Genomic DNA, 24,692 nt, shown 5'->3' on the forward strand with positions numbered 1-24,692 from the left:
ATAGATTAGTCTCTAAGCCTTTTGAATGAACTGACAGGAAGAGTCACGAGTTAGGTCACGTGATGAGAATAAAGGTCACACATCCTTTGTTGTTGGAGAAGTGGGGGTGGGTGTCATTGAAAAAATAAAACAAAACTAAATTAAATTAAAACCAAATTAATTATCTCAAAAATTCAACTCATAATTAAACCATGCATGCATTTTTTTAGTCAATATTAAGATGTCCAAATGAAGAAGGAAACTAATTGAAGTTTCAAAAGCTTTAATCCATCTTTTAAAGTGGTTGGTTGCATTGACTTGTAGAAAGTGTGTTACCAATTGCCATATTTTTCTCTTCAATCCTTATAGTGTAAGGCAAATGCAAAACAATGGACATGTAATAAAGTAAGTTCCATGTGTGGAAATTGGAATAAAAGTTGTCATTTCTTACAAGAAAGATATATTGAGGATTGCCTTTAATTACTAAGTACATAAGAAAATTAAGGACAAATTTTTTTCAAAGAAATTACGCAAACAACTACTCCCCCGTCACTAAAAGATTATCCCATATACCATAGATGGATGTCCATATTTGTTTGTCTTATATATTATTTAATTAGTTTGTGGTCACTACTCTCTCCTCACAAGCTATTATTTAATCTAACTAAAGACAAATCTACCTATTTATTGACTTTTGATTAATTATACTCGATTCTTAATAAAGTGATTTTTTCTTCTAGAGCAATCTTTAGGGACGGAATAAGTATTTTGGGTGACGAGGGCAGAGAGGCCCATATCAGATATGTGCCTCCAAAGTCCAAACACATATCCGAGGGCACGGTGGTAATTGCACCATTATTTTGAAAATTTTTGAGTACCATATTTGAGAAATGAACTCAGTTTTTGAGTACCATTTTTGAGATTCTGAATACCATTTTTGAACTCCTGAGTACCATATTTGAACTTATGAGTAACATGTTTGAACTTATTTTGGTCTGATATATTTTTGTCAAACCATATCTGACATTGAAATAATGAAATCACAAATTCTTATTTACAATGGGTGTACAATAAATATTGTACACCAAAGTAAAAGTTAACTCAAAATGCTTAAAAGTTAAGCTTATATATGTAAAAGTTATGTATTTTTTAGTGATAAATTTTTTAATTTTAGTAAAACTTATTTCTTTAAAATGACAAATAATGTATAAAATTAATCATTTAACCCTTTAAAATGTTTATCTATCAACTTTTTTTATTACTAATATAAAAATTAATCAAAACTAGGTTAAAGTTACAAAAATTGAGTAAAAGTTATCTTGGTGTACAATAAATTTATTGTACACCTAGTGCGCACAAGACCTTTTGTATTGAAATATAGTTCCTCTTTGGGTGACAATCTATATACCACTCCAATCTGTGTATCAAACAAGGAAGAGAGTCAAAATCACACCACATTCATAATTTCATATAATAAACGCGTGTATATTCTTTTTCATTCTCAACTTAATGCAATTAATTTCATACATGTATTAAAAATTACAAAACTCTAAATTAAACGGGCATGGATTTTAATTTTACCTATTTTTTTCGAGTATAAAAAATGGAATAAGTAGAAAATGTTGTTTTCATATCATGGAACTTGAAAATTCTTGTATATGTAGTCTAGTATGAGTACATTTTTGGAAGGAGCTTTTGATTTACACCATTCCTTTTTGAGTCCATAAATGTAGGGTTTAAGCACTCTTTGTTGAAAGCAAGAGACAACATGGGAGTTTTCCATTGGCTAATTGAAGTTTAAACTAAATTAAAAAGTGGTTAGATTGATTATATTTAGATGTAGCCAAGCATTTATTCATAATTATAGTCAACTTCATGTGGAAGGTCAGTTTTAGAGAGACATTGTTTATTCCCATCATGTGTTAGGTCAATCACTTAGGGTGCATGCTTACATATTTACCACTTTAATCTTTTAGTTCTTTAACATGATAACTTATTAACCACATAATTTTATTATAATTTACCTATATTTTCATCCACCACTTATAATTTCCTTCTCTAATGTACTAGGTTGCCTTTGATTTTTTTTTTTTTCAACTATTCATGGCAAACTTACTGTTTCTGCTTATATATGGATGTCAATTACTTTAGTTGGTTAAAGTTATAGAAATACTGAAAATTAATGACATGTGATCAAATTTTATCTACATCATTTATCTTTTATATACTTCGTATTTCTTTTATATTTCGCATTAAAAAAAACACAGTTTCCACGTACATATGTCCAAACACCAAAAAGAAAAGGAAAACCCCACCTAAACAAAACAAATCACTCTCTTATGTTGGGTATTACATGGGTATCACATGAATCCAAATACCTAATTAGTCATAAACAAACAATTGTGAAAAAGAATGATTAGACAAACATGATTATGAAAATCAATGGGTTGGTCCACATCTATTTGTTGGCTAGTAAAGCATTATTTGGCATACTATAGGGCTATAACAATAATTGTGAGGTTCATAATTAAAGTTGATTCTCGATGTTAAATATGGGCCTGAGTTGCATCCCTAGTCAAGAAAGAGAGTCTAATTCATGAGTTTATGGAGATTCCACCTTAAAATTATATGGTAATAAAGGGAATAGACTCATATAGTAAGGCTATATTATCTTTATCTTATTCTTATAACCTATTAAATCAGATAAGAAAAGCTAGACCAGATCAGACCAGAATAAACCTGAAAAGGCAAAAATTACTCATGAAAAACATTCAGATCAGACCAAACTAGACCAGAAATTTAAAAAAATCAGATCAGACCAAGCGAAAAGAATAAAGCCTTAACTCCTTAGCTTTACAAAGTGATTAGTTCGATCTCTCTCATCTTCTGTCAATGAGGATTGAGGAATTCTCACGTGTATTGTTTGGGAAGGCTATACTTCGACAAATTCTTTAAATGAGTTAGATCTAGCTATGTAATAGAAAGAAACGGCCAAAATTAGTTTAAACTACTTTGTGTTAATTTAGTGGGAGTGCTAGCAGAAAGCACTAGCACAAAAAGAAGAGAAGTCACATTCTTAGCCGGCCAAAAGTAAGGCAATATCGACGGTACCAACATGGACGTGACCACACTTATAGACTTGTAGTGTTGTTAAATTATATGATGTGAAATTTACACTATCCATTTATATGAATCAAGTAGGCCTCTCACCATGTTCTTCATTATTGCACTTGTGTAGACGTGTAGTTGTGTTACTTGTGTACGATCGAAAATATGAAAATGGTGGTACCCTAAACCTAGGGCCATTTCACACATTAATTAACTTCCTAGGCACTTCGTATATAAGATCATATTAATCGAGTTTGATTTAGGTCATGTTAGTAAAGTTGTCGAATCAGATATGTAAGTTGAGTTTAATAGAATTAATTTTAAGTCATGTATGATCCAATCATGCATGTTGAGTCAGATTTTCATTTTTAGCTTTAAATATATTTTGGTAATGAGTGTTTTGATTCTTTTCGGGTTTATTCAATTTGAGGTGAGATAATTCAACCTCTAATAATATTGATCTATATGGTGCATGTTGAAAAATCGAACTTATACAAGGACTTTAAAACGGAAAAACAAAACGATATAGTCATATTTGACTGGCAAAATTAAATCAGCCTCATCGACGCAAACTATTGGTCAGGTGCATAAAATAGCACAATCTTCCCATGAGGTCTTGACATAGCGGTTAGGAGTGTGGGTCTGTTTACAATATGTTTCAGGTTCGAATCCCTCATCTCTCATTGTAATACTATTACCATTTGTGGCTCATTCGCACACACAAAAAACAGCACAACCTAAAACTGGTGCGGAAAATAACACCAAGAATACTAGTTAGGTTAGACTGTTAGAGTTAGCAATGTCTTGTCTGACCCGATAACCCGACTTGAAGTTCCTGAGAGAAACGAACCCGACTTCCGATTGACCCGTTTATCAACATAATATGTATTAATGTCAAGTGTTACATTTTTCTAGTTTTTTTGACACAACTTAATCGAAACCAAAATGCGACTCATTGACCCGAATTGCCACCTCTAAGTTAGGTGCATCGAATAACATAATGATATATTTGTGTTGGTAATCTAAACTAAAGTGGTGTTATAGTTCTTTGAAATTGCTTAAATAGGCTAAGCATAAATTGGCCAAAGGCTTAGCCGGCCTAAAAAATGTTTTGTTGTCAAATGCATACTTCTATGTTCGATTAAAAAAAAGTGCCGTCTTCCTAATACAGCAAGAATTTTCTTTAGATTAAAGTTTCTCAAATTGGAAATTAGAAAACGAAAGGAGAAATTATCTTAGGAATAAAATTTATTGGTGGGATTTCTAACTCATTGATTGCAACTTGCAAGTGAATGTTATTCACACTACTTTCTAAAATGGATGTTGAAATATATCAAAGGTTCCACCTAATTCAGTAATTCTTATCCACTGTAAAAACAAAAAGTAATAAATCTTATTCCCGTTGTTAATCGGCCCGCTTTGATTTAATTTTGATTAACCTACTTCACTTTGATTATATATATTTTATTTTATTAATTCATTAATAAAGAGTCATACGACATCTACGAAATATAAATTTAACAAATACATGACAAATTGAATCAAATAAAGGTTTCCTTCATCAAAACTACAATCGTTGAATGAATCTTGCACTGTAGAACGTCTCCCGTATACAACGCTGGAACATGCATCCTTTTCAGGGAGAGGGTCTAACGATTTGTTGTAGCCGTGAGAATGATTTACACTTTGATTATATTTTATATTAACATAAATGGTAATTTTTTTAAAAAAATATATCAACTGTGTGGAGTTTATATTTTTTACTAACATAAATTATCGAACTTACGCGTTAGTCTGTAATTAGTAATTTGTATCATGTCGAATAGTATTTTTGATTGTGCAATCAATTGTATACGCATGAGCATGGTACACCAAAAAAGCACAAGTGTTTGCGTGAAAGAATATGACATTTTGTTAAAAGAACACGAGTTATTTTTTAATTTATAGTTTCAAAAAAAATAAGAATATATTTCATGTTCTATTCATAGTCCACGAATTGTACATTTGTATTGGGAATATTATATGGCTCATTGTATCCTCATTGAACCAAGGTAGTTGGGCCGAAGACCGAAGTAATGAATGATAAAAGCCCACAAATGAGGCCACAAAAATTCTACTGGACGGTGGAGAAAACAATCGCTAACTGCTGTACCCGGGTACAGTCAGAGCCCCCAAAAATAACGCGCTCATATTGTTTGTTCATTCTTGTCGACTGTTTGTTCTTTTTTATTGTACTGTTTGTTCATTCTTATTGTACTCTTTGTTCTTTCTTGTTGTACTGTTTGTTCATTCTTGTTGTACTGTTTGTTCTTTCATGTTGTTTTTTAAATTCATCATCAAATTTTCATAATGGTTGTATTTTTTGTTCTTTCTTCTCGAATTTTATGTTCTTTTTATATTGTTTGTTCTTTCTTGTTTATTTGTTTGTTTATAATAATCATATGGTTAATGTTCATAATTAAACTCTTCATTAATCTTTTATTCTTTCTTTTTGTATTGTTTGTTCTTTCTTGTTGTATTGTTTGTTCTTTCTTGTTGTTTTTTAAATTCATTCATCAAACTTATTGTTGTATTGTTTGTTCTTTCATGTTGGCTTTAACATTCATCATAAAATTGTTCATAATTGTTGTATTGTTTGTTCTTTTTTCTGGAATTTTATGTTCTTTTTTATATTGTTTGTTCTTTTTTGTTGAATTATTTGTTCTTTCTTGTTTATTTGTTTGTTCACAATAAATATATGGTTAATGTTCATAATGAAATTGTTCACTTCATTGGTATTTTATGTTTTTACAAGCGCCTATATTGTTTATTTCCAAATAAATAAATAAATAAATGTTCATTTCCAAAATAGTAAATGTTCATTCCAAATAAATAAATAAATGTTCATTTCCGAAATAGTAAATGTTCATTTTTGGGTTTTTTTTATTTAATGCAATCTATACCTAGTCTATACCTAATATTTAAAATAACCATAGATGATTAGATGACATGTGTCACCCCATCTTTTATCCATGCATAATTTTATTTTATTTACAATTTTTCATTTTATTATTCACCATTTAATTCATATATTTATTCAACCTTTTCCACTTCATCTCCCTCTTTAACACTCAATATTAAATACGGCCGCATGAATATTAAATAGGAAAAAATTTATGGATATGAGCGAGTATATATTAGAGTAATAGCGCTCCGTAATGTACATGTTTCACGTACGTGTACATCATTTTAAAACTATTGTTATGACGTTTGATTCTTTAATACTCTGTAACATCGTTGACATAGAATTTTCTACCATGATAATCTTGGAAAAGATTCTTTTCGAGATGAAATCATGTAATTCATATTCTTTTTTAAACTTAACTTATTTTTTTATAAGATAATTTCTCTTCAATTTCTCCCCGGAAAAATGAAAATAAGATGAAAAATAACAAGTTTAAAATTTGTATTTTACGTAAGTAGTATAACAACATGCTTAAGTGGTTAATTTTATCTAATTATGTTTTACAAAAATTCTAAATTTTACTACGTCGTTATTTTTAATTTGTACCTTATATTTTCTCAAACACACATAGCGAATATAAATCAATTTTATTTACTTAAAATATATTTTCTATTTATAAATTATTATTTACGAATAATTAGTTATACTCCGTAAACAAATTTAATCTCATCTGTGCGTTGCACAGGTCCAAATCTAGTTGTTCTCAATATCCGTAGTTTTTATTTTTCAGAAAGAGGTTGATTGAAGAGATCAATGGCTTCTTCAGAGCAGATTGAGGTAATTTTTCTGCTTTAGAAATGGATATTTATATTGAAAATATGAATACCCAAATTGGATATGTGGTTTGCTTTGTTATTTTATGGGAAAATTGAATCTGGGTTTTGATGTCATTGGCAAAATTGCGTTAGTTGTGTTTTCGCGTCTGTTGTACGGCAAATCGAATGTCAATTGCGCGTTTGTTTTGCCAATGCTGAAGTACCGACTGCATTGTTCCAATTTCCAAATGCATTCTATTGTTGACCATGTAAAGTGGGAAAAAAACTTGAAGGAACAATACCCACACCGGCGTAGTCGTTAAAAACCCGAACAATTGATGATAGAGGCAAAAAATCAAGATATCTCTCTTCTAAATGGCCATAGACATGTGATACAAGAGAATATTAGTACTTATTTTGATAAGAATGAACCAAAAATGATATCCAATCTCGAGTCTTTTTTGTTTTTTAGTCCTGTGGTTGGAGTTTTTGAAGTTAGGCTTGATTATAGAGAGGATGGAGATGAGGTTTACTTTGGACAGGAAAATTATAAGTATGAAGAGTTAATTGATGATTTAGGGAACAAGAGAGAAAATGAGGTTTTTCATGCTGTGGTTTTACTTGATTGTGTTGAGGCATGTGGGGATTTTTTTCATTGCTTATCTAAATATATTCATGGTGACCCAACAAAAAACATATGTAAGGATCACATAGCTTGGCTTAATTATCGTGTTCTACGTGAAACTGACTATGGAGTCTCACTCCCCCCAGTGCATCCTCCTCCTGTTCTTCAGTCTTTGAAGCAATGTACATCATTATGAGTCGAGCTTAGTCAACATCAGGATGGTCCTGATTCTATCCTAGTCCACGCGGAAGGTTGTTATGAAGAAATATATGAACACATTGAAAAAAATAAAAAAATAAATAATAAATGTTCATTTCCAAAATAGTAAATGTTGATTCCAAATAAATAAATAAATGTTCATTTCCGAAATAGTAAATGTTCATTTTTGTACCAGTATATTAATGTTCATTTTAAACAACACAAAACGACATCGTTTTGGATGGGGGTACAACCAACTTTGACTGTACCCGGGTATAGCCAAAAATTTGCGGTGGGGAAAATGCAGGAATACAAATATCATGGGCTTTTAAGGGAAAGCCCACAAATATCATGGGCAGCTGTTATGGAAAAGCCCACAAGGCCCAAAAGTATTTGCTAATCGACTGTCTTCGTTCCAGTGCTTCTTCAGCCCACCACAAGCCCTACCTTGTTTCATTAATTTTGGTTCATTGTAAATTGGTAAACATAAACACTTAAGTTGAGTTTTCATTCATCGAAAAGACTTGGGCCAACTTGGGGGAAATTTTCATTTCGCATGTGACACCACCAGTCCATGTTCAATAATATATTATGGGTTTTTATTTTTATTTTTTTATAGTAGGTAAGAAGAAGGATCATACTGAATCAACAACTATCTTAGGTTAGTCAAATCAGCTACGCGGGTGGAGCCATTCCCAAGTATAAACGCGCATGATAGGGCTTTATCTTGTAACCTTAAAATATCAAGGTGAGTTCCTTTTAAACTCCACCAAGTTGGGTGGCTTATGTAGTTATGTTGGTTAGCCAATGGTGGAGTATTTTATGGTTTGCATGATTAGGGTTGTCAAAAACTGACTCGGTCCAATCAATTTCTGACAAAAATTGAAGTGACACGGGAAAAAAAAATCTACATATTTAATCCGCATAAGCATAATAACCCCGTACAACTACATTATACAACTATACTCGAACCTATTATACCCGATCTGTAACCAACCGATCGACTGAGAAGTATGATTATACATTTATACACTTGAAAGTAATTGGACGTGGAGTATCTTGTAGTTTCAACACGAGGAGTTTGACTTTGGAGGAAGGGTGGTCCAATTCTAAAATGAAGTTATGATTATGGGCTGATGGACACATGGGCATTAAATGAAAATCTTCTTAAAACAAATGTTTGGCCCGTTAACTTTTTAGCCTTCACGCAATTGTTTCTTCGAAGTGGTAAATTGGAGTATGAATGATAGGTTTTTTTCTTACTTGTTCACTCTTGGTCTCGTTGTCATAAGCCAAACCCACAGGGTTAGAAATTTCCCCATACACTTTAAATCTCAGAATTCGAAACAAAGAATACGGGTGTGTGGGTCACACCGATCATCAAGAAAGAGGGTCCAATTTGCAAGATCACAATTCACAAGAGGTTTCACCTTAAAAGCATATCGAAGTAAGGGGGAAGTAGCTAAAGTTGGTTGGTCGACAGGAAAAAAGCACGAAAAAAACACGACCAGGGCACGAAGTTGTGTGCCTTAGCTAGACGGGGCTGCGGGCCGCATTTTTTTGGAAAAAGCACGGCAAGAACGGTCTGTCTCAGCACAAAAAAAAGAGCTAAATTTAGTAAATTTATGTTACGCACGGACGACCCACCTAACAAGGGATCTCGTGGGTTTGGACCCCATTTTTGAAACTTTCGGCACGACCCTACCGGATACAAAGGGCTTGGCGTGAGATGGGCCCACGGCTCGTAGGCTCGGCTTGAAGCTCAACCTGGCCAACAACCATCTTTAAGAATAGCCCCTTAAACTTATAAAGTACTCCGTAGTTCATACTAGTTAACTCTTATTCATTTATCAAAATAGGAACGGATTTTTTTTTATAGTCGTAACAATATAAACAAGAATATACATCCGAGCCACAGGAACATGTACACAAAGAATACGAGAATTTCCACCTTGTTGAAAATCTAGCGGTGCTACCAAAAGATTTAAATGAATAGTCATCGTTGTTAAGAACAACCAAGATCAATTGAGAATTTGTGTGTAGTTCCTGGTCGTTGACATCAAAAAAGAAGGTTATAATAAAGAAAGAGAAAGGGGGCTAGGGACCCTTCTGCAGGTATCAGGCGACACATTCAGAATATGATGTTTCATGGTTAGATCTTGATACTTTTTTATAAAAAAATAATTTGTTAAAGGATTTTAATCGTACATTGTTCTTGAAGCTAGTCCGACTTTATGAATCTTAATTTTAAGCATAACGAACATTTATCAAATGATATGATGAATGTGTATATTGTCATAAAGAACATTTTCAATTTTAGTAACACATGAAATGATGAATGTTTTCAATACAATGACATAAAGTAGCCTATATATGTGCAATGTGCTCACATATTAGTTGTTACAAACTTACAACAAAGCTATGCACATAGTTACATAAATAGTCTTAGCTCGAATGAGTCCCACAACTTGTACCTACATAGGGAAAAAGGAAGTGATTATCAGACAATGACAAGAAAACAATACCCTTTTCAAAGAAACAACCAAGTAATCCGTACGGAGGAAAAGTTGTGTTTAAGCTACGGAGTAATGATGATTACATCAAGAGGAGTCCACAATAAAGATGGTTGTGGGCCTGAGGTCCAGCCCAACAAGGAAAAGCACGATCCGACACAAGACGAGGTCGTGGACCGTGGGTAAGGTATGGGACACATTTTTTGAAAAGCACGACATGCCTGACTCGGACCGGACCGACCCGAAGTTATATTTTTTTGGTGTTAGCACCCGGTTTACACTTAGGACTAATCCGGATTCAGAGCGAGTTCTGGGTGGATATGTTTCAATCCTCTTCCAATTGTTGTTGCGGGGGCATCGAACACGTGTTCTCCCTACCAAGTTCATCCCCAATCACCACTAAACCAACAAACAATTAGTTCTGACCCGAAGTTATGTCATTGGGTTGTATTTTTTATTCTCAGCCCGGCCTGTTACAGGTGGGTTTGACATAATGACATGGACCAGACCCGTTCAGACCCACGACGCATGGCGTGACCAGAAGCACGACCATATCCGGTCTGCAACCATCTTTAGTCTACACCCCATACATTGTGGATTGTTGGAGTAAAAAGTGTGATCTTACGTAATAATATCACGAAATTACCATCAATAAGGTCTTTGCGCGCTAACATAGTAACATTGTTGGCCAGTGTATTATATGTCCTAGGTTCGAATCCTTACTCTCCATTTGTAATTTTGTATTGTCTTTTTGGGCGTTGTGGGTTATTCACACCAAAATTTTAAAATTACTCTAATTTAGTTAGTTTTGAAATTTCAAAGCATCTCCAATAAATCCAAAATCAAAAACTTTATCCTTAGAACCACTAATTTTCTACCATCAATATTTCTAAAGCATCGATCGACTTATCATATCTTTGAAATTTCTCATCTACTAGACTACTCCCTCCGTCCCGGAATACTTGACATGTTTTTCTTATCGGGTCGTCCCTTAATACTTGACCTGTTTTTAAAAATGGAAATATTCTAACAATATTATATTATTTCTCACTCCACCCCTATTAACCCACCTACCCTCTACTCCATACAAAAAATAATTAAAAATTCAACTCCTACTCTCCCCCAACCCCACCTCTTAACCCACCTCCCACTAACTACATTAAAATAATACCCCACTATCAACTACTACCTATTAAATTAAATAAGTCAATTCAAGTCCCTTAAACTCTGTGCCGGTCAAACCGGGTCGAGTATTCCGGGACGGAGGGAGTAGTAGACTACCCGTTATCCAATAGGAAGTTCCTCACTTACATTGTAACAAAAAATTGAAATAGAAAAAGGACATAAAAGAAATAGAAAACAAACGAAATAAAACATCAGTGTATTAAATTATTAATCAATCGCTAAAACAAGTTTTTCTTGTAGCGACCATAGTTTTTTTGTTTTGTTTTATATTGTATAAAGCTGGAATTGTGTACAAAACAGCTATCTAAGGAAGTACTCCCTCCCTCCCGGAATATACTCGCAACGGTTTGACTGGACACGCTTGCCAATGCACAACTTTGACCATCAATATTTTCAATTATATTTTATAAAAACTTATAAAATATTAATATTTTGAAAATACATATTAAGATGAAGCTAACAATATATTATATGGTAACGCTTATTTTCATATACTATAAATACAATAGGATCAAAGTGAATTATGTGAATAGTGCAAAAAGTCAAATCGTTACGAGTATTCCGAGACGGAGAGAGTAAACAATGGTAGCCATGCAATTGTTACATGGAGTTATGATCCATGCAAAGATACTTCTATACGGAATTGCACGGATAATGACCCTTTTTTAAAAAATAATTAATTTAATTTTTTAGGGCGTCATCAATCCAAACTTTGCTGCTTCATACTTCAATATTTGATTCTTTTTCTTCCTTGTTTTTGTGACAAAATTTATGTCATTTTCCTAGGGTCAATATAAGTTAGTTGATGGGACTTCGATTTGCTCAACTCTGCAAATTGCATGCCCATTTTGTTGGAGCTGGTAATAAAAATGAGTAAGGCTATGTTCTATTCACCTTAATTCCACCTATTTTCAAGAAAAATAAATTCAGGTAAAATAAGTTTAGTGAAAACAAGTGAAAGACATGCGGATTTACTTGCCTACATGGCCTATTGTGCTCCCACACAAATTTTGCCAATTTATGACAGGCTAAGTTTAAAACACAACATTTTTTGTTGATCGAGTGTTATAATATACTTCACTACTCATATGTTGATCGATAACATATATTAATGTGTAATAATTTTAGTTATAACTTCTATATGCATACATAGTAATTCCTCAGTTAACTTTTTTTTTTTTTGATATTAGCATCCGGTTCATCTTTAGGGCTAATCCAGATTCGGGGCGAGTTTTTGGTGGATAGGTTTCATCCTCCTCAACTAATTTTTGTTAGTGTTCGTTAATACCGATATTTGATATATCATAATATGTGGTTAGTCGATCTATTTTGTTCAACCTATACAAATAAAACCTCCCAATATATGACAAATTAAAACTTTGAATTACTTCAACTTAGCTAGTACTTTGTACATCACCTTAAAAATGTTGACAACAAATTAAATGTACCAAACAAATCAGTATCACACAATTTGTTAGCATGTCTCAAGCAATAACACGCCACAGTTGTCTAATTTCATGCGTATTGGTAATCAATCGATATGTCACCATTAATTGCTAACAAATTTCTAATTTTGTAAAAGCATTAATTATAGGAATTGTAGAAAATTATACGTATTTCTTTTAGTATTAATTTGTCGATGTTTTTACTCCGTATTTAACTTGTTATCATGAAAACGTCTCATGCGTTCATGCACAATGTACAACAATCTATATATTTAATTAAAAATATATAATGCGCAATATGCAACCGGTTGTACCGAAAAAATTTAACTTCTTACACGAAATATTTAATGAAACTATGACTCGAAAATATTTATTGCAGTTTTAATTGCAAGGAAGATTGAAAAACCTAAAATTATTGGGCTGCAAGGTCGGCCGGGCCAAGTTAAAACAATAAAAAGTGACAAACCATCTGTCATTCATTGAATGGTTGGTTGAGTTTTGGCCTTTTGGGACAAATTTAAAGGGAATATACTTAGAAATCTTTCCTTATGTTGAGCTTGATGGGTACAAAACTACAAATGAACATGCTATGCAAAAACCCAAAAACAACATTAGTAGTTTTAGTATGTATCCTAAATTTTTATTATCAAAATCTATTTTTTAATTATAAATCTTATAATTAAGACATACGTATTCACATAGATGTTACTCCTATTTTTTATTTTTCATTTTGATAAGGAAAGAAAATCGGGTTAGTTCTTTAGGGAGGGTCAACCTAACTCATCCTTTCGGATGATAAGGGAAAGGGAGGGATCAAAAGACGAAATCAAATCGACATAGAAATACAAGAGCTTCCTTAATTTTGCCGCTAACACATCCGCCACTTGATTTAGCCTCCCGGAAATAGTGATTGTTCGAAACATAATCAAAACTAGAGAGATCCCTCCTTGCATCTTCAATTGTCCATTGATTTCCCACACAGGACCTGCCACACTTGATTCATCGAATTGATCACCACTAAGTTATCTCCCTCTATGATGATGTTTTTACACCCCAACGCGATAGCACTCTTGATTCCTTCCCCGAGAGTCGAAACTTCAGAAAAAAGAATGGAGCTAGACCTCCTGGTGAAGAGCCTTTTCTCCCGCCATAACTAGAACACCTTTATCGTCTGGAATGATGAAACTCAAGCTCGAAGAAAGAGAATCTTTCTTGGCACCATCAAAATTGGGTTGACGCTACCTCTGTTGGAGGGACACTCAAATTGTAAGTCTTAGCATTAGACTTTTGCTCTTGATTTTCCAAGTTGTGCCATAATGTATATGGTGAACAATTAGATTTGTCAAATATTGTGCAATCTCGTATCCTTCTCATTAATAACACACGTATATATATAGTACAACTCATTACCTAAACCCTAGATTACATATTAGGTAACATACCATATGTAGGACTCATATTAGGTAACATACCATATTTAGGACTCTACAGAATATTCACAATATAATATCTCCTATATTCTATCTTAACATCCCCCCTCAAGGTGGAGCATGAAAATCTCGAATGCCCATCTTGTTCAAAAAAAAACTCAAATTGCTTCTTCCCCAACGCTTTAGTGACGATATCTGCTAACTGAACCTTCGTCGACACATACGACGGGCTGATGACTGCCTTGTCTCACTCTCATCACTACACGTCGTCTCATCGGCACCTGTCGTTGCTGAGACGACGTCTGATTCCACTCGACTGGGTGTATAATGTTGTTGTTCCTCCCTCACAGGCGACGACACCCCTTCGTCGACGCCACTAGTCAACGACACGTCCTCATTGTCACCTGTATGCGACAACACTCCCTCAGTATCACCCGTAGGTGACGACACTCCCTCAGTATCACTCATATCATATAACATAACTCTATCTCATATGATATTCTATCCTCTAGGATAACTACGTTATCCTTAACTCCCTCCCTCAATCGTAACGGCAGTTTCACGAACATTGCGATTGGAAACACCATTCTTCAATAAAAAAATCGAGCAAGAACGCCATTCTTTTCGAACCTGCACTTTTTTTTTCTCTCTTGATGAGAACGCCCTTCTTTTCGAACTCACCAATTATCTCAATATGAATACTCGAATTGGACGCGATTCCAAGTACGAGTCTTTTCTCCAACACCAACCTCATCTTCTACCAATTTGCAGCGGAATTATTATATTAATTACGAATCCCGCCGGTGGATTTATTTTTCTAACCCACCGGCAGGGGATAATATTTTTTTTTTGTAGACGGGTCGTAGGATCTCCCTAAACTCTTGATACCATGTCAAATATTGTGTAATCTCGTATCCTTCTCATTAATAACACACGTATATATATATATATAGTAAAACTTATTACCTAAACCCTAGATTACATATTAGGTAACATACCATATGTAGGACTCATATTAGGTAACATACCACATTTAGGACTCTACAGAATATTCACAATATAATATCTCCTATATTTTATCTTAACAAGATTACTAGTTTCAAGGACTGAAATACTTTCATTCCTAAAGACTGTTGAATTTCAATTCGAACATACCAAGTGTACACCAAGGAGTAGCGATTCTCGAAGTAGTTTCCGATCCTAGAGAATTCTAAATGTGAGCTAAGTTGTTTACAATAGAAGCATTAAGATCAAAAGTAGGCAAGCCCAACCTTGAGAGCTGTGAAGTTGTAGAAAAAGATCGACACCAAAAAGACATGAAAGCAAGAGATGCTAAGTGTTTTATGTATGATGAGTGCAAAACTAAGATTGAAGGCCGGTTCACAATCACATGACTTTTAAATAATTTAGAAGATAGAGCATCGTTGCAAATTTTCCGTAGGATTTTCCATATGTGATTGGTCATTTTTATTACCGGATACAATTTAATCAATAATTTTGGGGGTTTTCTGAGACTGACACAAATGTAAGAAAATAATTGTTCCAAAGAGTAGTACTATCATTTTTTCCCTGTATAATTTATGAGTTGCATTGCTAAACGTACTTTTCTTTTTTGTTGATTATCGATTAAACTCTTTCTCTGCTAACAAAGCTTGTCCTCTTTTCTGCTGAACACTTAAGTTTTTTCTTAAAATTTTGGAAAATCAATAAGCTAATTATTACTAATATATCTATTTGTTTTTTTTAATTATTATTACTGATTAATTGTGATCATATAATAACCAAATTTCAACAACATAGACTCTAATTAAGTGAAGAAAAAAATCTCAGAAAAAACAAAACAAAAAAAAACGAAAAGGAAAGGAAATAGGGGGGGGGGGGGGGGGGTGTCTTAATGTAATGGGTTGATTGATAGAAACATTAGATCCTCTCAATCATCGAGCCTGATTTAATACAATCATACAAGCTAGCTATTCAATTCAATGTTTATGCTACAATATTAATTAATGTTGAAGAAACAAGGCCACAAGTTTGGCATCATCATAATTTTTTTTTTTTTTTTTTTTTGCTGCGAATGAGATACAAGAGCAATACAAATGACAAATTGGAGAGGTAATTTGAACATGAGACGAATCGTGCATAGACCCTCAGTCTTAGCCATTGGGTCAAGACCTCATTGGTAACAAGGTTCTCAGTCGACTTTTATACTATAACAAGGCCAATTCTCTATTGATCTATAGTTTATCACGAAAAGGTACTCCGCCTATACTTAAAAAAAAAAACATAAAAAACAAATAACATGTGTCACAGTTTTCTACAATACATCATAAGCGCATAGTTATGCAAACAAAATTCAATCTCAAGAAGTTGTTTGGTTGACATACAAAAACATGGGAAGTTAAAATTCCTATGAATTGCAAAGTGTGTGAGTTGTATGGTTGACACTATTTTGATAAAAAGGGGGAAGTGAAACTTCCTAGGAATTTCAACTTCTCACAAAATGGGGGAATTTGCTTACCTAGTCCCCCCTAGGTAAGTAAAAATTCCCATGGGAAGTTACTTCCTATATTATTAACCAAACAACTATATGAAGTTCCCATGAATTTAATTAAGGAATTCATTTCCCATGAATTTGCATTTCATGGGAAATTTTACTTCCTATGTGAACCAAACGACACCCAAGTTTATCAAATTTAATATGGAGTTACAAGTAGTAACTAATGCGTATCTATGGTACGTACATTTATGCTCCTCTTTCTTCATGAGCGGGATAAATAAATAAATAGGGGCGTTGGTGTAAGTTGTGGGGTCATTTGACGCCACTTAAAATTTGATTTTTCTGTTTTTCTTTTATAAAATAGAAAAATGTTATGTTCCGTACAATAATTTTTCTACTCCGTATAAAAATATGATGATTTGCGCTCCACTCAAATTAATTATCAAAAGATATTTTACACCTACTAATACAGTACCTGCGTTTTATAAAGTTCTTCACCGTTACTATTTGTCCGGACCCCAATGTAATATTTAACTACTAGTATATCTAATTTTGTATGTGAAAAAATTATAAAAAGTTGATATTATGAAAATGCATACTGAGACCAATCTAACAAGATCTTACATGTAACAATTTAATGCATATAATAGTGAGCATTTATGGTTAAAGTTTCTAAATTTTAGACATATTTTTCAAAGCATAAAAAACGTTCAGAAACGAAAGTAGTACTATTTTGGATCCACTAGGGAAAATAAATAAGCGATGGAGTGGATTCATGATTACCTAGAGTTAGGAAAACTACGCACTCACTACTCACTTTTACTCAAAGCCAAATTGCTAATCATTAAGGTTTTAACCTTTTAATTAAGTCATGGGTGCTTAATTATTCGCCACTTGTTTCGAAAATCGTCTAGAAACTTCGACTATAATATGTGATGTCATATTATTGATACATAGTACGAGCCTTATCTCCCTGTCCTCCACCAATAACATAAATCTAATTAACAAAATTAGGAGATTTCTTGACAAAAATTTGAGATCTTGTTTCACCCATTTGTAATTTTTAATACAATGTTTATTCTCCTCACGCACTACAAGAAATTGTAATATTAACGACGAGAAATTCCATCGCTAAAGGTCAATAATTGTTGATTAACGACGGGATTTTCCGTCGTGAACCCGTCATAAAAGGGGGCCGTCGTTAATGGAAAATCTCGTCGTTAATCCGTCGTAAAAGACATATGCGACGGTTTTTCCCGTCTTTGTTGGGTTGTTATCCCCGTCGTAAAATCCCTTTTGCGACGGGATTTTTACCCGTCGTTATTAGGTTGTCATAAAAGATACTCCTACAAATTTTTGTAGTGACGTATACGAAGTATCAAACAATAAGTAAATTTAACCACAAAGTAGTCTTTATGGCTAAATTATATTCATTACTCTATCTGTCTCGTTTTATTTGTCTTGTTTTAACCAAAAAATTAGCTCTCATAAAAAATATATCAGATTGTGGAAGTAAAATGAGACGACTCAGAGCTAGGGAGTACTTTTTTTTTATTTAATCTTTGTACCATGTACACACTACAAGAATTTGTATCTTTAACGACAATCTCATCACTACGGGTCAAAAATATCGCCGCAAAAGCCTTTTACGACGGGGCTATACAACCAAACAAAGACGGGAACAACCGTCATAAATGTCTTTTACGACGGGTTAACGACGACCCCTTTTATGACGGGTTTGCGACAGAAAATCCCGTCATTAATCAACAATTATTGGCCTTTAACGACTAGATTTCCCGTCGATAATGGTACAATTTTTGTAGTGATAATAAATTTTAGAAACTCATAAATGTTTATTGTGCGTCATGCATAAATTATATGGTGTATGTTTTGTGTTTTTAAGCATTATTTTTTGAAAAAAAGGTTTTTTAATAATAAAATTAATCGGTTGATAAAGCCATACCACATACACTAATGAGAAATGAATTTAAAAAATATGTAAATAAAATCAAAGGAAATAAAACCTTTTAATTAAGAAAAACTACGATCATTGTATTATCGAACATTTTTTCATGTGCTCTTTCGATCAGATCAAGAACATTAAATAAACTGAGGAATTTATTATTGAGTATTACTAAAAACATTAAAACAAACCCTACAATTAAACTAAGGAATTTATTATGGAGTATTACTAAGAGCCTAGAGCACAAGGTACGTGACTTTATATTACGTGGAATTGTGCATAAACAATATCCTAGATCACGGAAATACGTAGTAACTCCTTAAAATGGGTACAACTTTATTTAGATGCATAAAAGGCCAACAAATATTGAATCAAATTAAAGTAGTACTTCGTATATATGAATATAGATAAAACAAGTATATAAGACAATTTACGAATCAAAGACGACCCGGCCCGTTTTTCCACTCAAAGATCACTTGCTATTGTAGTCTTCCACTGTATCTAAACCTACTTTAGTTTTTTTGAAAGTTCTTTACGCTTTGAAAAATGTGTTAAAAGTATAAAAACTTTGACCGTAAATTCTCATTATTATATACACCAAAACGTCATGTAATTGTAAAGGATTTTAAGAAACAAATGTAGTATATGTTAGTCATCCTGCCTATTCTTTCACATCGTGAGACAATTAATCCAAACTCATACGTAGATTACTATTTTTAACATTAATGCATTATAAATGAACTTATTACTCAGCTCGATCTAATTTTCACCATTTGCAAATGTTGCAATCAATATGAGCCGACCTGTATTTTTCCACTCAAAGATTGACTTGACAAAACAAATTCAATCCTTGTCCAATATGCAAGCTAAGGTAGTCATCCATTATATCCAAAATCTACTTTAATTTCCATAATATCTTGATCGAGTCAAGTTGTAAAATTAAAATGAACTTTTTTACTTTCCTTTTCACCATTTGTAAATGTTGCAATCAATAATTCAATATAATGTGACTAGAGTGTCTTCACTGTACGTACGTACCATTAGTCCATTACATATTTACATGTCATGGCTGTAACTTTTTACGTACTTTTCATACAACTGGTTTTGCATTATTTTCTTGGTCAAGTTTTGTGCGCCTTTAACTTGCTATTTTCAGAATTTATTATGTTTTTTTTCTCAATTTATTTTAGTAAAAGAATTTTGATCAATTAAGTTGACATGCATGTGTGGAAAATATATGTAATGTGTTGACGAGGGTTTTACTACTGTAGAAGGTACATAAGAATATAAGACTTTGATTCAACTTTGAACAAGTGAAAAAAAAATCTACAAATAGGGAACAAGGAATTGAAGAAGATAGTCAAAGTATCATGAAAATTTGTCTGCGATTCTGGAGTATGCTAGGGTAAATAAGGATGTGGGTCGGGCTGGCCTGACACGAAAAAATCTCGGCTCGACACGGGCACGAAAAAACAGGGCCCGACAAGAGCACGAAAAAACAAGACCCTACACGAACACGAAATCGTGAGTCATGGGGCGGGCCTGGGGCACCATTCTTTTGGAAAAAGTACGACAATGCATGACACGACAAAACACGATAAACTTAGTAAAATTAGGCTTAGTCATGACGGTCCGACCAGAGCCTGTGTCATGTTTTAAACTTTTCGATCCGACCCGACCCGATACAGAGTGGGCCTGGCATGCCAACCCAGTGTAGAGTACGTGGGCCTGACATGGGACGACCTGAAACCCGACCCGGCCTGACCACGACCATATTTATGCTAGTGTACTTGTTAATTCATACTTAGTACGTATATAAACTTGAGGATCGTGTTACTACTGATCATCCAGTTGCCTCTTTTAGTGTGTATTCTTAAATTTTTGACTAACAAAACAAATTAGATGGTAAAAACTACGGCCATTATACACAATTAGCATTTGACGTACATTGTTTTTAACATTTGGTTGGATAGACTTGATCGATCTATGAGGAAAGAAGAATATATAAACCCTGTGTACGAGTTTAAAAAGTAGTAACCAGAGAAAATCTTACAAGTGTACAACCACACTATGATAATCGAAGTGAAATAAGGACACGGTTGCCGCAATCTGATTTTATTTGACGCAACTTTTTTTTCTTTCATTTTTTTCTTTCTAAAAAACCATAACCCTCACTTTTACTATTTTCTCTCAATCTTTTTTGATATTATTTTGGTTCAAATACATTTGATTTTTTTTTTATTATTGTCACGTGTATCTAATCAAATTAGAATACATATTTTGATTGCAATGGACGCTATTCTTGATTTGGAATTTTTTTTGAGCATTTCATGCAATTGGTATGAAATAAATAACTTCTATTTTGTACAGATTGAACAGAATATAATTAACTACTTTTTACAGATTGAAAAAATATACGGAGTAACTAATTATTTCATACAGATTGATCATAACAGAACTAAGTATTCCGTACAAATTGAAGAAATGATGATACTAGTTCGTTCAATTGTCTATAATGAAAGAGTTGTCGACTGGTCATGTAGTGTTTGTTTGTTATACATTAGCAGTGATGATAGAACTTATTTCTGTTATGTTCAATTTTGAACGGAATTATGTTTTGTTCAATTTATACAAAATACTTAGTTATGTTATGCTCAATATGTACGAAATGGTTAATTATATTTTGTTCAATCTGTACGAAATGGTTAATTATATTTTGTTCAATCTGTACAAAATAGAAGTATTAATTTCATACAAGTTGTATAAAAAGACTCCAAAAAAATATACCTCAATTCCAAGTTAAAAATATCATCCATTTCAATCTAAATATTTACTCTAATTTGATTAGATACACATGAAACTAAAAAAAAAATTCAAATTATTTGAACTAAAATAATATCAAAAAAGGTTGAGAGAAAATAATAAAAGTGAGGGTAGAGTTTTTTTTTTTTAAATGAAAAAAAGAAGTAAAAAGGGTTGCGCAAAGTAAATTAAATCAGGATGCGTATAATACTCCCCATAAAAAATGACTAAGGCTCTCTTTTATTCGACTTATTTTGACTGGACTTATATTATCTAAACCTAATTCTGAACGTATCTGAACTTAACTGAACTTAACTTAACTTATTTGAACTAATTAATTGGACTTATCTGAATTTATTCTATCTGGAAAAAAAACTTATTCCGCCTGAAATAAACTTATTTGTATGTAAAAGTGTCTAAAAAAAACTTATTTTTTATGTATAAACTTATATTGTGTGAACTTAACAGAACTTAACTGGACTTATTCAGAAAAGTATTCTTTATTATTCGGACTGTTTGTTGGGAGACTTGGAGTGGTGGACATTAGACGTACTCTCTTTCGGATAAAGCACAACAGCATCCTAAATTAAATTAAACAATGTATTATATATCACTAGATTCAAGTTAGGTTATGGTCACAATTCACTAGATGGTTAATTTTAAGGTAATAATAAAAGTGTGTATTATCCTTCAAACATGCACCACGTAAACTTGTTTCCCAACACATATATATCATCGTTCCTTTAATTTGTTGGAAAAAGTTGAAATTATTATACTCCGAATTTTTCGAAGAAATAGTTAATTACGTAATGTATTACTATTATCTTTTCTGGCCCAGCTGTAATTTAATGGAATATATTAATGCGGTGGTACCATCAATATTTTCGTATAATGTTCACCTAATAAAAAAAAAACTTACAAGAATCCATAATTTTTGGAGCATAATATCAATACGTTGTTCATAACAATCCAAAATCCTATTATATACTTGTTATTCGAATCATCTAAAGAAACGTCTTCGAGGTTTCCAAATTTTCGTGCTTCCTATACATAAGAGACTAAGATGCAGCATATAGGAGCCGTACTAACCAACATAAGTTGGTGGAGTTGGTGGGGAACTCACATTGTGACTTGGAGGTCACAAGTTCGAGCCCCATCAACTGCAAAATGCTTGGGAGTCGCTCAAGCGATGACCTGCGGAGCTGGGCTGGTTCACCTGTGCTAGGTGCTGGTTCAGTTAGGGTCCCTTCTTCTTACCTATTAAAAAAAAAAAAAAAAAAAAATATAGGAGCCGTACTCACTTTGTCAATCTTTGACTCTTTTGAGAATTAGGCTTTGATTATTGACAACTTTTGTGTAAGATCGTCTTATCGGAAAGATCATTTTGATTGTTTAACTAATTGGGTTCATTGTGTAACTAATTGTTTACAGTGTTTAACTAATTAGTTTCGGTGCTTAACTAATTGAATACTCCCTCCGTCCCGGAATACTTGACCTGTTTTCCTTATCGGGTCGTCCCTTAATACTTGACTTGTTTCTAAAAATGGAAATATTCTAACAATATTATATTATTTCTCACTCCACCCCTATTAACCCACCTACCCTCTACTCCATACAAAAAATAATTAAAAATTCAACTCCTACTCTCCCCCAACCCCACCTCTTAACCCACCTCCCACTAACTACATTAAAATAATACCCCACTATCAACTACTACCTATTAAATTAAATAAGTCAATTCAAGTCCCTTAAACTCTGTGCCGGTCAAACCGGGTCGAGTATTCCGGGACGGAGGGAGTACATTGCTTAACTTATATGACATCAATGCGGTCTTTTGTGTAAGACCGCCTTAAAAAAGTTTGTATTGTTCTTATTAAATCATTCAGAAAAATCAAACCAAGTCAGAACAGACTAAAACAGACTAGAAAAAGCAAAAAAAACACTCACAGAAAATATTCAGATCATATCAAAGAAAACCATATCAAATAAAGCAAAAAACACTCACAGAAAACATTTGATCAGACCATATCAGATAAGACTAGACCAAACCAATAACTAAAAAAATAATATCATATCAGGCGAAAAGAATAAGGCTTTAAAAGTTATCTCACCAGGGTCGAGCCATGCCCAAGGTCCCTCGGACCATGTCGTATTGCCTAAGCTTTATTTTACTAACTTTAACATGATTTTTTCGTGTCAGGTCGTGTCATGTCCTGTCGCGCTTTTTCCCTAAAAAAAACACGGCCCACAACTTTATGTATGTGCTTTTCTCGTGCCAATGCTGGCCAAGGATATTTTCATACCTGAACGTGCCTCGGCCGAGCCGGCCCATATCCATCTTTTCGTACCGAGGACGGGCCTTAGCCAACAACGAACATTCTACACGGTATGTACTTCAAAACAGCTGGTGTCCGTGTCTAATTGTCTAAATCAATACAAATTGTGGTTGAATTATATTTTTGGAAATAATTAGCTGTAACACTGTATGTACTACATGGACCTACTAATTTTGTCACTCCAACAAGTAACAACAACTAACTAATTACAAGTACTCGTAACAAGTACATCTAATTTGACTCCATTTTTTGTTGCAACTATTTTGTTGACCTTCAATTCCATCTTTCTTTTTCTTTTATTTCGTATTCCATTGCATCATCTTATTACGACTTAATGATTTGAATATTCCGCCATTAACAATGACCTTGCTATAAATGTGTTTTCTTTAATTTCTCTCTAATTAAAATGATGGCTTCATTTTGTTTCAAATTTGTAGTTCTTCAATTTTATAATAGTCTCTGATTTATGTGTTGTATGTAATTAACTAATTACAAAAAATTTGGGCACAACTGTTTTAATTTACAAGTTGTTAGCAACGTCTAAATCGATCATGCAATCCATTTATATTATATATACTTCTATGAATCATGGTACATTAATTGATGATTATGAGTTTAACAACTTCGATCGTGTTAGTTGGCGCATACTTCTTACGGTCCGTTTGATAAAATGTTAATTATCGATGGTTGTTGAATCATACTCCGTAGCTAGTTTTCTCAAACAACACATATAAATGTCTCACATTCATAAAAGATGAGAATTAATCAGTTTATAGGCTTTAGGCCGGCTCTGTTCTCTTCACCTGGTTTCAGGGGCGGATCTTAGGTGGTGCAGGGGTGGGCCTGGCCCTC

Source organism: Spinacia oleracea, chromosome 3, assembly GCF_020520425.1.
Source record: "Spinacia oleracea cultivar Varoflay chromosome 3, BTI_SOV_V1, whole genome shotgun sequence".
In the NCBI taxonomy this organism is placed as follows: domain Eukaryota; kingdom Viridiplantae; phylum Streptophyta; class Magnoliopsida; order Caryophyllales; family Amaranthaceae; genus Spinacia; species Spinacia oleracea.